A 17,538-nucleotide genomic window follows, 5' to 3' on the forward strand; every position below is an offset into this window, starting at 1 on the left:
AGATCCCGTGAGAACAAACCTGAAATATAGAAGCACAGCAAACTGGTCTCCAAGATACAGTTGGAAGTCAGGAGAAATTTATTGACAGAGAAGCATACCGTTCAGTTCTTCATGGTCTTGAACGAACAGCTACCCCTATCAATAAATAAAAGAATTTAACATTCACGACAGCGTTCCCTGTTGTTGTATAGTCAGTACCCTAAAGTCACTAATAAGAAATGAAAAAAAAACCCACAACAAAACTGGTTAACTGAAAGCAGAAATTAATTAATAATATTCCAGTTATAAACTCTTCAAACTGTCGGAAACTGTGCAGTTAAATAGCTGGCTTGCTAGGTGCTATCAAACAACCGCCAGAAGAAGAATTTCAAATTTCATTATTCTTTTAGAGGTTAACAGTGGGCCGTCTTAGCGGCATAAAGCCCTTAGCAATGCACGGACACTATTAAGGTTATTTGTTTTGGATTTCACGCAAAGCTACACGAGGGCTATCTGCGCTAGCTGTCCCTAATTTAGCAGTGTAAGACTAGAGGGAAGGCAGCTAGTCATCACCACCCACCGCCAACTTTTGGGCTACTCTTTTACCAACGAATAGTGAGATTGGCCGTTACATTATAACACCCCCACGGCTGAAAGGAAGAGCATGTTTGGTGTGACGGGGATTCAAACCCGCGACCCTCAGATTACGAGTCGAGTGCCTTACCTACCTGTATTAGTTTTTGCAGTGTAGGATCTCGTGTATATAATTTCGTCAAAATAAAACCTACGAGTAATGTTATTTATTACATTAACAGATATACACACATATAGAAGTATAAATAGGGCACGAGATTAATGTTACCATTATGGGGAGCTTTGATTAAATAAAAATGACTAATTTCACTTTTACTTTCAGGACTTATTTTATTTTGGCTTCTAAAGTTGTGCGACCGGGTCAGCCATACGAGGTGTTTGTAACTATATACAGGGCAATGGTTCCGATAAGTGTTCAGGCTTCCATTCAGAGAGATGGTGTTGTATTGACGTCAGCGACTAAAGTGTATAAACCCAAAGTGCCAGAAACATTACTGTTAAAGGTATGTACCTTGAATCTGTCAAGTCCTCACTCTTAAATGTATGTACCTTGAATCTGTCAAGCCCTCTCTCTTTAAGATACGTACCTTGAATCTGTCATGTCGTAACTCTTAAATGTATATAACTTGAATCTATCAATTGCTAACTCTTAAAGACACGCACTTTGTATCTGTCAAGTCCTTAGTCTTCAAGACGCGCACTTTGAATTTATCAAGTCCTGACTCTTTTAAGACACGCACTTTCTATATGCCAACCCATTTTCTTAATAGTTGGAACCTATTAACTTTTAAAAATTTTTCTAAAGATGTGTGAAATTTTTATCAAATACTTAAATTTTATCTCTGTTTGAAAATGTCTAAGTTAACTGTATAACCTAGAAAAGATTGGACAACTGATAACTTTCGAATACGTTGATGGAAAATTACAAGATGAACAGTTTACAAACACATAATGTCTTAATGATACTGAAATCAAGAATTTTTGACAGCAAGTATGACTTCAAGACACTGTAGATCTGAATAACAGTAAATCAGATTCCCAGATTGTTATGAGCATGATTTTCGTTAACATTACGTACACTACTTACGTGTGCAGCTGGTTCTAACTAAACACGTGACTGTCTGATTTATAGGTACCACCAACCAGCTTACCTGGGGTATATACTCTGCGCGTGGAAGGGACGATGAACGGAGTTCTCGGAGGAACGGCATTTGTGAACCAAACCTTGTTGGAGTTTTCACAGCGGTCCATGACCATCTTTGTCCAGACAGATAGCCCCATCTACCGACAAAGCCAAACAGGTAGGTTTCATATATAAACCACAGTGATTAATGATCCAGCTTAAACCGTAAACATTAGACAAAGAATACTGTAATAGTTGGTGATTTGAAAAACTTCCAGTGAGAACACTGACACGTGTTCGTTTCAGAATTTCGTGGAAAGAAACAGCAGGGTAGTCTATTTATAGCCGCCTCTAGTTTTGAACAGATGAGAAAGCACCTGCCGCCAACTTTTGGACTATTTTCTGATCGAATAATACAATTCAACAGTCCGGGCGTGCTAACTGTTAAGCCAGGTCCAGTCCGAATATCAGTGAAGTGTTAAAACTATCCCCGTTGTTACACAATAAAAAACCTAATAAGAAATATTTGCTAATATTATATTTATATCATGCATACAAAATGAAGTCCACATTGGATTTCACCGGTCATAACTCTTCAACGAACATTGTATGTTTGTAAAGTTATGTATATTGAAACATTTACACTGGTTACTTAAAACATTAAAATGTAACTATATGTACATATAAAACACATAGTACAATAGGTAGACAAATAGTTAAATGTATACATACAATGTACACATGTTGAGTAGAAATGGCATCGTTTGAAAAGGCGTGATTTATGCAAATAATGTAAATTCTCAGTTACCAACATATCTTGTGATAAATATTACTATGCCCAGTAGTAGTAGTCTCTAAAGTGTTCATAGTTCACAGAATTGAAACACTGCATGACAGTTTTATAGAAGTGAAAGTTATGGCTGGTTAGGGTTATTTCACACGAGATAAAAAAACGTTGTAACAAGACATCCTGCTTTACCAGAAACTGTTAACAAGACTCTGAAGAAGATACGTAAATCTGCTGCTGTTAATAATGGAAGTCGTTTTTGCAGATTGAGAATCTCAGAGTATGTCCTGTAAGTGCTAAATGATGTTCGAGTACAAATATAGATAACCACCTTGTCAATACAGGTGTAAATTTTATATCGAGAACGGTAAGATAAAAATCAGTACCAAGTAGTCTCCATAGAAATGTAGATGGTTTAAAAGTAGTACCGAACCAAAAGGTAGAAATAGCTTTTTGGTAAAAAAACCAGTGTAACACCATTAACATGGCCTATTGGTAAAGAGACCAGTGTAACATCACTAACATGGCTTGTTGGTAAAGAGACCAGTGTAACACCACTAACATGGTTTGGTGGTAAAGAGACCAGTGTAACACCACTAACATGGTTTGGTGGTAAAGAGACAAGTGTAACACCACTAACATGGCTTGTTGGAAAAGAGACCAGTATAACACCACTAACATGGTTTGGTGGTAAAGAGACCAGTGTAACACCACTAACATGGCTTGTTGGTAAAGAGACCAGTGTAACACCACGAACATGGCTTGGTTGTAAAGAGACCAGTGTAACACCACTAACATGGCTTGTTGGTAAAGAGACTAGTGTAACAACACTAACATGGCTTGTTGGTAAAGAGACCAGTGTAACACCACTAACATGGGTTGGTGGTAAAAAGAGACCAGTGTAACACCACTAACATGGCTTGTTGGTAAAGAGACCAGTGTAACACCACTAACATGGTTTGGTGGTAAAGAGACAAGTGTAACACCACTAACATGGCTTGGTGGTAAAGAGACCAGTGTAACACCACTAATATGGCTTGTTGGTAAAGAGACCAGTATAACACCACTAACATGGTTTGGTGGTAAAGAGACCAGTGTAACACCACTAACATGGCTTGTTGGTAAAGAGACCAGTGTAACACCACTAACATGGCTTGTTGGTAAAGAGACCAGTGTAACACCACTAACATGGTTTGGTGGTAAAGAGACAAGTGTAACACCACTAAGATGGCTTGGTGGTAAAGAGACCAGTGTAACACCACTAAAATGGCTTGTTGGTAAAGAGACCAGTGTAACACCACTAACATGGCTTGTTGGTAAAGAGACCAGTGTAACACCACTAACATGGCATGTTGGTAAAGAGACCAGTGTAACACCACTAACATGGCTTGGTGGTAAAAAGAGACCAGTGTAACACCACTAACATGGCTTGTTGGTAAAGAGACCAGTGTAACACCACTAACATGGTTTGGTGGTAAAGAGACAAGTGTAACACCACTAACATGGCTTGGTGGTAAAGAGACCAGTGTAACACCACTAATATGGCTTGTTGGTAAAGAGACCAGTATAACACCACTAACATGGTTTGGTGGTAAAGAGACCAGTGTAACACCACTAACATGGCTTGTTGGTAAAGAGACCAGTGTAACACCACTAACATGGTTTGGTGGTAAAGAGACAAGTGTAACACCACTAAGATGGCTTGGTGGTAAAGAGACCAGTGTAACACCACTAAAATGGCTTGTTGGTAAAGAGACCAGTGTAACACCACTAACATGGTTTGGTGGTAAAGAGACAAGTGTAACACCACTAACATGGCTTGTTGGAAAAGAGACCAGTATAACACCACTAACATGGTTTGGTGGTAAAGAGACCAGTGTAACACCACTAACATGGCTTGTTGGTAAAGAGACCAGTGTAACACCACGAACATGGCTTGGTTGTAAAGAGACCAGTGTAACACCACTAACATGGCTTGTTGGTAAAGAGACTAGTGTAACACCACTAACATGGCATGTTGGTAAAGAGACCAGTGTAACACCACTAACATGGCTTGGTGGTAAAAAGAGACCAGTGTAACACCACTAAGATGGCTTGGTGGTAAAAGAGACCAGTGTAACACCACTAACATGGCTTGTTGGTAAAGAGACCAGTGTAACACCACTAACATGGTTTGGTGGTAAAGAGACCAGTGTAACATCACAGTCATGTCTTGGTGGTAAAGAGACCAGTGTAACACCACTAACATGGCTTGTTGGTAAAGAGACCAGTGTAACACCACTAACATGGTTTGGTGGTAAAGAGACAAGTGTAACCCCACAAACATGGCTTGTTGGTAAAGTGAACAGTGTAACACCACAACCATGGCCTGGTGTTAAAGAGACCAGTGTAACACCACTAACATGCTTTTTGGTAAAGAGAGACCAGTGTAACACCACAAACATGGCTTGTTGGTAAAGTGACCAGTGTAACACCACAAACATGGCATGTTGGTAAAGAGACCAGTGTAACACCACAAACATGGCTTGGTAGTAAAGAGACCAGTGTAACATCACAGTCATGTCTTGGTGGTAAAGAGACCAGTGTAACACCACTAACATGGTTTGGTGGTAAAGAGACAAGTGTAACACCACTAACATGGCTTGGTGGTAAAGAGACCAGTGTAACACCACTAATATGGCTTGTTGGTAAAGAGACCAGTATAACACCACTAACATGGTTTGGTGGTAAAGAGACCAGTGTAACACCACTAACATGGCTTGTTGGTAAAGAGACCAGTGTAACACCACTAACATGGTTTGGTGGTAAAGAGACAAGTGTAACACCACTAAGATGGCTTGGTGGTAAAGAGACCAGTGTAACACCACTAAAATGGCTTGTTGGTAAAGAGACCAGTGTAACACCACTAACATGGTTTGGTGGTAAAGAGACAAGTGTAACACCACTAACATGGCTTGTTGGAAAAGAGACCAGTATAACACCACTAACATGGTTTGGTGGTAAAGAGACCAGTGTAACACCACTAACATGGCTTGTTGGTAAAGAGACCAGTGTAACACCACGAACATGGCTTGGTTGTAAAGAGACCAGTGTAACACCACTAACATGGCTTGTTGGTAAAGAGACTAGTGTAACACCACTAACATGGCATGTTGGTAAAGAGACCAGTGTAACACCACTAACATGGCTTGGTGGTAAAAAGAGACCAGTGTAACACCACTAAGATGGCTTGGTGGTAAAAAGAGACCAGTGTAACACCACTAACATGGCTTGTTGGTAAAGAGACCAGTGTAACACCACTAACATGGTTTGGTGGTAAAGAGACCAGTGTAACATCACAGTCATGTCTTGGTGGTAAAGAGACCAGTGTAACACCACTAACATGGCTTGTTGGTAAAGAGACCAGTGTAACACCACTAACATGGTTTGGTGGTAAAGAGACAAGTGTAACCCCACAAACATGGCTTGTTGGTAAAGTGAACAGTGTAACACCACAACCATGGCCTGGTGTTAAAGAGACCAGTGTAACACCACTAACATGCTTTTGGTAAAGAGAGACCAGTGTAACACCACAAACATGGCTTGTTGGTAAAGTGACCAGTGTAACACCACAAACATGGCATGTTGGTAAAGAGACCAGTGTAACACCACAAACATGGCTTGGTAGTAAAGAGACCAGTGTAACATCACAGTCATGTCTTGGTGGTAAAGAGACCAGTGTAGCACCACTAAAATGGCTTGTTGGTAAAGAGACAAGTGTAACACCACTAACATGGCTTGGTGGTAAAGAGACCAGTGTAACACCACTAACATGGCTTGTTGGTAAAGAGTCCAGTGTAACACCACTAATATGGCTTGTTGGTAAAGAGACCAGTGTAACACCACTAACATGGCATGTTGGTAAAGAGACCAGTGTAACACACTAACATGGCTTGGTGGTAAAGAGACCAGTGTAACACCTCTAACATGGCTTGTTGGTAAAGAGACCAGTGTAACACCACTAACATGGCTTGGTGGTAAAGAGACTAGTGTAACACCACTAACATGGCTTGTTGGTAAAGAGACCAGTGTAACACCACTAACATGCTTTTTGGTAAAGAGAGACCAGTGTAACACCACAAACATGGCTTGTTGGTAAAGTGACCAGTGTAACACCACAAACATGGCTTGTTGGTAAAGAGACCAGTGTAACACCACAAACATGGCTTGGTGGTAAAGAGACCAGTGTAACATCACAGTCATGGCTTGGCGATAAAGAGACCAGAGTAACACACCAAACATGGATTGGTGGTAAAGACACCAGTGTAACACCACAACCATTGCTTGGTGGTAAAGGGACCAGTGTAACACCACTAACATGCTTTGTGGTAAAGTGACCAGTGTGACACCACAAACATGGCGTGGTGGTAAAGAGACTAGTGTAACACCACAACCATGGCTTGGTGGTAAAGAGACCAGTGTAACACCATTAACATGCTTTGTGGTAAAGAGACCAGTGTGACCCCACAAACAAGGCTTGGTGGTAAAGAGACCAGTTTAGCATCACAGTCATGGCTTGGCGATAAAGAGACCAGTGTAACAACACAATCATGGATTGGTGGTAAAGAGACCATTGTAACACCACTAACATGGCTTGGTGGTAAAGAGACAAGTGTAACACCACTAACATGCTTTGTGGTAAAGAGAGACCAGTGTAACACCACAAACATGGGTTGGTGGTAAAGAGACCACTGTAACATCACTAACATGGCTTGATGTTAAAGAGACCAGTGTAACATCACAGTCATGTCTTGGTGGTAAAGAGACAGGTGTAACACCACAAACATGGCTTGGTGGTAAAAAGACCAATGTAACACCACAACCATAGTTTGGTGGTAAAGAGACCAGTGTAACACCACTAACATTGCTTGTTGGTAAAGAGACCAGTATAACAGCACTAACATGGTTTGGTGGTAAAGAGACCAGTGTAACACCACTCACATGGCTTGGTTGTAAAGAGACCAGTGTAACACCACTAACATGGCTTGGTGGTAAAGAAAAACCAGTGTAACACCACAAACATGGCTTGGTGGTAAAGAGACCAGTGTAACACCACAACCATGGTTTAGTGGTAAAGAGACCAGTGTAACATCACAAACATGGCTTGGTGATAAAGAGACCAGTGTAACACCACAAACATGGATTTGTGGTAAAGAGACCAGTGTAACACCACAACCATGGCTTGGTGGTAAAGAGACCAGTGTAACACCTCAACCATGGCTTGGTGGTAAAGAGATTAGTGAAACACCACTAACATGCTTTGTGGTAAAGAGACCAGTGTGACACCACAAACATGGCTTGGTGGTAAAGAGACCAGTGTAACAACACAAACATTGATTGGTGGTAAAGAGACCAGTGTAAAGCACAACCATGGCTTGGCGGTAAAGAGACCATTGTAACACCACTAACATGGCTTGGTGGTAAAGAGAGACCAGTGTAACACCACAAACATTGATTGGTGGTAAAGAGACCAGTGTAACACCACTAACATGGCTTGGTGGTAAAGAGACTAATGTAACATTACAGTCATGTCTTGGTGCTAAAGAGACAGGTGTAACACCACAAACATGGCTTGGTGGTAAAAAGACCAATGTAACACCAGAAACATGGCTTGGTGGTAAAGAGACCAGTGTAACATCACAGTCATGGCTTGGTGGTAAAGAGACTAGTGTAACATCACAGCCATGGCTTGGTGGTAAAGGGACCAGTGTAACGCTTCAACCATGACTTGGCAGTAAAAAGACCACTGTAACATCACAATCATCCTGAGGGGATCAAACAACAATTAAAGAATTTGGCTAAATGTCAGGGAATCACCTTGGACATTTGTAACAGTATTCCACTTACGTATGTTGATAAACTATTTTTCCAGTAAATGAAGTAAAACAAGATGATATCGAAGATTCTAATTGTACAATTTATTAGCCTTTAAATTATATCATATATTGTCCCATTAATAACCTTCTTATCAAATTGTCATTACTCGTTGTTTATCGCTTGTCTATTTTGATAATTACCTCCGTTACTGTATACATATATATATATATATACTTACACACGTACATGATAAAACTTGTATCTGCTCATAACGCTGTTTAATAGGACATCTTTGGGTGAAATGTTACCGTTGAGGTTTTTACATAGTATAATTTCTAAAAGCTACCAGTTAATGATTTTAAGGGTTGTGGGGTATATCTCTTTCTTGGCGGCGTTCTCTGCTGGTACAGCGAGAATTCTATGGATTTACAACGTTAAAATCAAGGGTTTGATCCCCGTCGGTGGACTCAGCAGATAGCCTGATGTGGCTTTACTCTAAGGAAACACAAACACACTTTCTTTGCGTGTTTTTAAAAAGCGTGTCTTTGAATTAAATTTTAAATTTTGTGCTTTTAACATATTTAGAATGTGTAGACTGTTTTTGTAGTTTATAATGACTATTAGTCAGGCTTACCTGTCACTAAACCATACTAATACCAACCAGATGTCACATACATTGATATAAAAGCTCTTACCGTATAATTAACGCTAACAGAAAACATCTGATGTTTAGTATTTACATCATGAGTGATAACTTGTGCGACACCTATCCACTTGTCCCTCGCTGGTCTGTGGATTTACAACGATAAATCAAGGGCTTAATTTCTCTCGGTAGATTCAGCAAATAGTCCACTGTGGCTTTGTTATAAGAAAACACACCTATCTGCCTAGTAACCAGTACAGATTCCCTTAAGTTTCAAACGTAAAAAACACAACAAACTTTTGCTTTTCTGGTAATAATAATACAACTTTTTTTTATATGTATATTTCAAATATTGTTTCGCCATTTCGGCGGCTAGTAATTGTTTTTGTTTGTTTTGAAATTCGCGCAAAGCTGTACGAGGGCTATCTGTGCTAGCCGACTCTAATTTAGCAGTGTAAGACTAGAGGGAAGGCAGCTAGTCATCGCCACCCACCGCCAACTATTGGGCTACCATTTTACCAACGAATAGGGCGATTGACCGTCATATTACAACGTCCCCCTCGGGTGAAAGGGCGAACATGTTTGGTGTGATGGGGTTTAAACCCGTGACCCTCGGATTACGAGTCAGTCGAGTACTTTGACCACCTGGTCATGACGGGCCGGCTAGTAATACAACTTCTTGATATGAAAATATACGTATATTTTTACATCGAACGGTTTTTGTACAACTAATCCCGATAAACATGCAACGGTGAAATTTTAGCCTAATTTTTTATATGTTTTTATATAACTTTATTTCAAAATACTTGAGACTGATTAAAAGAGAAACAAAGTTTAATTTTTCCTTTCAGTTAACTAACTTAGCAAGGTCGTATTATTACCTTCATAACAGAAGGATGTATGTGAGAAGTATTATTTTACTGTATTTTCTTACAAACTTAAATTGTTGTTTAATTATAAAAAAATCATAACAAACATAAACATTGTGTTGTTTTACATAGGTGGGTCCAGCAATTGGGCTCTTGACCCGCTTTCTGGGGTCGTGGATTCCAATCCTCGTCCAATCAAACATGTTCGTTCTTTCAGCCGTGGGAGCATCATAATAACCTTATGGTCAATCTTACTATTCGTTTCTAAAAGAGTAGCCCAAGAGTTGGCGGAAGTTGTAACGACTAGCTGCCTTCCGTCTAGTCTTACATTGCTAAATTAGGGATAGCTAGCGCACATTAGCGTGAAATTCAAAACAAATGGGAAGTTGCCAATAATGAATCATCCATTGTTAGGTTTTACGCTTACCCAAATTTCGTGAAAATTAGAGCACTCGACTCGTAATTTGAGGGTCGCGAGTTCGAATCCCCGTCAAACCAAACATGCTCATCCGTTCAGCCATGGGGGCGTTATGATACGACAGTCAGTCTCACTATTTGTTGGTGAAAGAGTAGCCCAAGAGTTGGCGGTAAGTGGTGATGACTAGCAGTCTTCCCTCTAGCCTTTTGTTTGTTTATTTTTTAATTTCGCGCAAAGCTGCACGAGGGCTATCTGCGCTGGCCGTTCCTAATTTAGCAGTGTAAGACAAGAGGGAAGGCAGCTATTCATTACCACTCACTACCAACTCTTGGGCTACTTTTTTTACCAGCGAATAGTGGGATTGACCGTCATATTATAATGTCCCCACGGCTGAAAGGGCGAACATGTTTGGTGTGATGGGGATTCGAACCTGCGACCCTCAGATTACGAGTCGGATGCCTTAACCACCTGGACATGCCGGACCGCCTCTAGTTTTTTCATCGCTAAATTAGGGACGGCTACCACAGATAACCCTCGTCGTGTAGCTTAGCGTGAAGTTCAAAACAAACAAATAAGCAAATTAAACCAATGTTTATAAATAGAAATTGTGAACATTTGTCACCTTCGATGAATGTCAATAAACTCTGTCTGTATTAAATTCTGTATTCTATTTAAAGTGGTACTACGCTGGTACACGATAAGTCTACGGATTTACAATGCTAAAATCAGGGGTCGATTCCCCTCAGTGGACTCTGCAGACAGCCCATTGTGGTTTTTCTATGAGATCCCCCCCACACACACACACTATCTGATGGGTCTCGACTGTCGTTAATTTATTTTAGTTATTTCGTGTACGGATGCCTGCGTTTGAAAAAAATGATGATTGGATACAGTTACTATTAGTAAATAATCGGCAGTATCCGTGTTTACGTTTCTCAGACCAATTCTAAAATGAATAAAATTACAGTTAAAAATATCAAAATGCCAAATAGTGAAGAAACAGTTTTATATCTACAGCATCTGATTATTAATGAATACCAAAAAAGATATAATGCTTTCACCACAATCTTATTGTTGAAAAAAAATATATAAACAGTTATAAAATATCAGTCTTTATCTTTGGTGCTAAAATACTTCAACATTTTAGTCATACAGTAAATAAATCACCCAGTTGCAAGAAAAGCACTCTAGTTTTCCATTTGGAAAGGAACAATTCCCAATCGGACAGATCAGATTTACCGATCATTGAAGGTAGGCATATTTACTTTTAGACAACATAGCGACATCTTCTGGAGTGATCTTTTAGCATTATAGATGTATTGTGGAGAAAAAGGCTTAAGTAGAGGAACTACATATATACGAAGTGAAAGATGGATAATACAATATTGTAATAATAAGTATACCAACTGTGAGGCCTAGGTGAAGAAAAGCTGCTTTTCTTTAATCTATCACTTAAACACTGGCCGCAACATAGTAAAAAAAACACTTGCCGTAGTTGTCATGGTCTTGTCCTGAATTTCCTTATTCTATCATTTTCACTCACTCCATTTAAGCTACGCTTTTATGTAGGCATTATGTGTTAGGTCAATAAATCCTGGTCCATTTGGAAATATAATATGCGGTCAGACAAATAAACTCACATATACATACATATATGTAAAAGGGCTGGTATAGATAGAGAAGCACTATGTAGAGGAGCGAACAACGTTTTGACCTTTTCGGTCATCGTCAGGTTCACAAAGAAGAAGAAGGTCGAAACGTTGTTCGCTCCTCTACATAGTGCTTTCTATACCCATACCAGCCGTTTTTATATATATTTTTCTCTACAATTGGTTTTCTCGTTATCACGGATCACATAGACATAACTTTATTTAATAAAACTACACTTAAAGTAAACCATAAAATAAAGCAATGATATTTATAGCAGTATGAAAAATATCATGAATTTCCATTGTATGACACGTTTTTACGAATTGAAACAAAGATACAAAAACTAAGAATAAAACCCATAGTAAAGAAAAAGTAGCGAAAAGTGTTTTAGCAATCTATGGGAAAAACGAAGGCAAACTTAGCTTACCATGCAGAAACGTCTGAATGCATGTTCACAAAGTGATAAGCATTTAGTTTGAAAAAACTGCGCATGCATATTTTAGAACTAAATAAGACGAAAAAGCCCTTAGAAACTATTTAGTGTAATATTAATTTTTTCAGTGAAATTACACTCTGATTAAGTGGAATACTTTGCAAGTATAAAAACTAAAGTTGAAATCGAAGCGAGTCGTCGTGTGATGATAATGACAATGTAACATTGTGTAGCATACTCGTTGCATTAAAAATATCGATTAAGTTGACTCTAAATGAAGAAAACCAACATGCAATCCGGACTCTTCGGACAAAGGCTCTTCTAACTTAGCGTTTGATCGAGACTCTGGAGAGGAAAGCTTCGGACAGACAAACGCAAGCGTGTTAATTATATAGATTAGGGACGACGAGCGGAGATACTCTCATGTAACTTAGCCCCATATCCAACAAACAATAACCCATTTTCTTTGTCACCCCCGTCAGTGGGCCGGAAGTAAATTTACAGGTTTAAATCACTAAAATCCGGGGCTCAGCCCCATACGGAGAACACTGAGGATAACTTGTTATATGTCTTTAACTAAAGCACACAGAGAAACCAACTCTCCCCTTATATTTTTGTTTAAATTCCATTCTTGCAGCAGTGAATAAAAACAACTTGTAGGATTTGAAATAATTGAAAATTGTTTAAATATTAAAATATTATTTGAAATAATGTGAAATTGTGTCAGGTTATATCATAAATAAAAATATTATTATTTTATTGTTTTCAAAAGATATGCCACATAAAATGTCAAAGTTTGGCAAAGTGTTAAAATTATATAAAAAGGGAAGTCAAAGTATGGGTATACTTGTTAGTGTATCTGTATAAATAAAATAGTACTGTCTGTTGTATGTCAATATATCTGGTTATCTATATATATATATACTAGTATCTGTTGTATGCCCATGTAACTACGTTTCTATATAAATAGTAGTGTCTGTTGTATGTTCATGCATCTAGTTATCTATATAAATAGTACCGTCTGTTGTATGTCTGTGTGTCTAGTTATCTATATAAATAATACTGTCTTGTATGCCCATGTAAATAGTTATCTATATAAATAGTAGTATATGTTGTATGTTCATGTATCTAGTTATCTATATAAATAGTACTGTCTTGTATGCCCATGTAAATAGTTATCTATATAAATAGTAGTATATGTTGTATGTTCATGTATCTAGTTATCTATATAAATAGTACTGTCTGTTGTATGTCTGTGTATCTAGTTATCTATATAAATAGTACTGTCTGTTGTATGTCTGTGTATCTAGTTATCTATATAAATAGTACTGTCTGTTGTATGTCTGTGTATCTAGTTATCTATATAAATATTACTGTCTTGTATGCCCATGTAAATAGTTATCTACATGCGTGCCATTTTTCCGCTGAAACGCGGATTTCCGCGGTTTTCAAACGGCCAACGATCACCCACGAGATTCGTGTAAATTCGAGGAGAAAATATGAGCGATTTGGGGGTCGGGTAGGTGGTTTTTGAGGAGAAATCGTATTTTTTCAATGTTTATTGCAGAAAAAAAAATCTGACCGCCATCTTGGAGGCAGTCTCGTTTCGTCTCGTTGCAGGTCTCGTGGTCTGGTATCGTGTGCATACCAGACGATAAAATATTCTCTACGCTCCAAAGAAACAACAGCGATTGAAATGTTTAAAAGGAAAGATGTTCATTTTGATCCTGTAGACAAGAGAATGTGTAAGGACATTAGATCAGCAGCTTCAAAGTATACCTCAAAGCTGAGGGAGAATCAGAAGAAAAGGGCAGAAAGGCTTGAGGCCTATGGTTCTGTGAAATCTGGCCCAGCCACCTTGGCTAAAGAAAAAGTCCAGAAAGCCACAGAGGCACAGAGAGCTGCCCATTCAGAGAAGGAGAGAAAAAAAGCTTGGAAGAGAGCACTGGAAACCCTTGTCTCGAAAAAGAGGAAAGTAGCCAAGATTGATTAAAGGAAATTAAGTGATTTGAAATTTGACTGTAATTTATGCAGCAGAGCAGAAGTTGATATCAGTGACTGAAAAACATTTTATTATTATCTGCAGCATACAGTGCCAGTGGTTTATTTTAAAGCATATCATTAATTTTATTTTGAAGCAATGTCAAAGCTTTCCTTGATTTGCTGTTTCAGTTTGTATTGTGAAAGAATGAAAAATATACTGATATTGAGGTACCAGTAATTTACTGACAAGATTGTATAGATGAACAAGTTTTACTGTAGGTAGTCATGTAGAGTAATTTTAAGTAATTTGAAATTTTAATGGAATACATGCAGCAGAGCAGTAGTTGTTGATGTCAGTGACTGTACAAAATTTAATTTCTGAGGCATATCACTGATATCAGTAGTTTAATATTGAACCATATCAGTAGTTGAATTTTTAAGCAATGTCATAGCTTTCCTTCATATGCTGTTTTAGTTTGTATTGTCAATTTGTGAAAGAATGGAAAATTCACTGACATTAAGGTACCAGTAGTATAATGACAAGATTGCATAGATGAACAATTTGAACTGTAGGTAGTCATGATTAGTCAAAAGAGTAATTTTATGTGATTTGAAAATTGTATGGAATATATGCAGCAGAGAAGTAGTTATTGGCAATGACTGTAAAACATTTAATTGGCAGCATACCAATAGTTGATGATGATGATGTTATTGATGACAAAAAGGATAATAATGAAATGATTTGTATTTGAAATATTTACTGAGTTATTTTGGCTTTATTAACTCATATTAGTAATATATTTTGATTTAGAAAAAAATTAAACTGAATAAATAGTAAATAAACAATCTTAAATTTCATTTATTTACTTTTTATTTTATTTGTTAATTTTAGATATTTTGATATATCTTCTAAAAAATGAATGCAAATTAAAAGAATAAATCAATCTGCTAAAAACTGTAAATGAAAGTTTAGTTTTTATTAGTTTGATTTAGTCTTTTAATTTCCTTTTGTTATTTTATATGATATATATTGTGTACTTTTCCAACATTGCAATGTCAAAAAACATAAAGAAATTATGTCCCAGATTGCACCAAATCACACCAAATAGCATCCATTTTTTTTAAATTTCCCGGGGGACATGCCCCCGGACCCCCCTAGTCAGGCGCGGCTAAGCCGCGCTGTGGCGCCTCTGGCGCCAGGCTATATACCTTTTCCTCTTTTTTTCATAAATGTCATCGGCATGCCTGTATCTATATAAATAGTCGTATATGTTGTATGTTCATGTATCTAGTTATCTATATAAATAGTACTGTCTGTTGTATGTCAATGTATCTAGTTATCTATATAAATAGATATATTGACATAAAAGAGACAGTACTATTTATTGAATGTACTCCAGCTAGTATAATTATATGTTTTTATTTCTTTTATTTGTCAGTACATTTTCGAACTATACCCATTACGACCGATCTTAAAGCCTTTTCGGACGCTATGGATGTTTACATGATAGACCCCAGAGGAACAATTATGAAAAAATGGCTTTCTCGTCAAACTAACATAGGTAAGTTGAAATTGAAGATGAGTTGTTTATCGAGATTTATTTTTACCAATTTATTGTGTTAAGATGTCCCCTTCTGTTGATAATTTAAATAGTAAGTTACATATATTAATTTTCTCATTAACTTATTTCATGGTAAAGACTGTTATCATAGTTTAAAGAGTATTTTTGAAACGCTACATACTCACCTGTGGGTTCTCCCGTGGGTCAGTGGTAAATTTATGGACAGAGACCAACTAGTCCATTGTGTGGCTTTTAGCAGAACCAAGTCACACAGTCGCCTGTGGTAATCCGGAAAAGTGCACAGATAGAGGTTGGTGTTGCATTCAACAGGTGGCAGCACCAATGTGTACACACGAAATAGTTCTTTTCCAGAAAAAGTGAAATGAATGGTATTGCATACAAAGTGACCATTAAAAAGATACTGTTTTAAAATTAACTTAGAGTGTCTTGAACAATCCCTGTAAGCTAATTATATTAACACGCGCAACTGTATTTTTTTTGTAGAAAATGAATAGCTTGTAAGTTGTTATAATTTCAGGCGCTGTGAGTTTGGAGTATGAACTATCCCAACAGCCCGTTTTTGGAACCTGGGCCATTCGCGTGGTAGCACAGGTAAGTTGCATCGTGATACTTAGTAGAATAGACATAAAACGAAACAGAACATAACGTTATTGTAATGACAAAATAGGCACAGAATAGGGTTTACAAGTTTGTCGAAAATAAACTCTGACCTCAATTCTAAATCTTTTCAAATCATATTCGCACATTAAATATTATCATTTATCAGGACACAGTTAAATAGACAAGAAACATTGTTATTAGTACGTCAGCTACCTCAAACTTACAACGTTTAATAAACGATGAAATATTTAATACAATATATTAAAGTTTTTTTGTTGTTTCTTTTTTTTGTTAATTTTACTTAAGCCTAAAGTTGTTAAGATAAAATTGAAGATGTCTTTAACATAACTTGGGTTTGGTTTTATGTTACATATTTTATGTAGTATTGTAAAAATAAATATTTCATACACTATGCTTAACAAAGTTAACCTAATTTAGAACTGAAAACACACTACTATAATGCTAGAGCGAAGTAACCTTAAATGAAGTAATATATTATTAGCACAATAATATACAATGATAATTATATTATATGCAAAACTTGATAAAATTGAATTATCCTAACAAAATGTTGACCCTCACTTAACAATTGACAGTTATTCAGTATTCTTATAGATGACTTAATATTCATGATGATGGCGCCCTCTTTCAGAAAATGCTAATGTTATCTTTGAGGTTTATGGCCCCACTAAAGTAATCATTTCTCTTCGTTTTAGGGACAAATAGAAGAAAAAACATTTTTGGTAGAAGAATACTGTAAGTGGATTCTTTCTATAGATAAACACAGTTTTTTGTTATAAACATCAATTAAAATATTGTTGATATAAACGATAAGTAATGTCATTATTTGATTGGTCTATTTTCTTGTCAACAGTTACGTAAGTTGATAGTTCTCCTGCACGTGATATTTATTAACATCATACAGGCGACCTTACCTTGGTAAATATTTATTTTGTCACAATTACATACTTCGGACATAACAAATATTTTTTGTTAAAATTTAGAAATGGATTACATCAC

General features: G+C 37.3%; 1 pseudogene across 1 annotated transcript in view; it reads left to right on the forward strand.

The window, feature by feature from the left end:
* Positions 1-17,538, forward strand: part of LOC143237953 (CD109 antigen-like) — a 146,561-nt pseudogene that overhangs the window by 80,523 nt on the left and 48,500 nt on the right. The window contains exons 3-7 of the transcript XR_013020349.1: positions 896-1,076; positions 1,706-1,874; positions 15,775-15,897; positions 16,436-16,509; positions 17,235-17,274. The product of XR_013020349.1 is annotated as a CD109 antigen-like (transcript). The remainder of the gene's footprint in view (positions 1-895; positions 1,077-1,705; positions 1,875-15,774; positions 15,898-16,435; positions 16,510-17,234; positions 17,275-17,538) is intronic.

This window comes from Tachypleus tridentatus, chromosome 13 (assembly GCF_004210375.1).
Source record: "Tachypleus tridentatus isolate NWPU-2018 chromosome 13, ASM421037v1, whole genome shotgun sequence".
In the NCBI taxonomy this organism is placed as follows: Eukaryota; Metazoa; Arthropoda; class Merostomata; order Xiphosura; family Limulidae; genus Tachypleus; species Tachypleus tridentatus.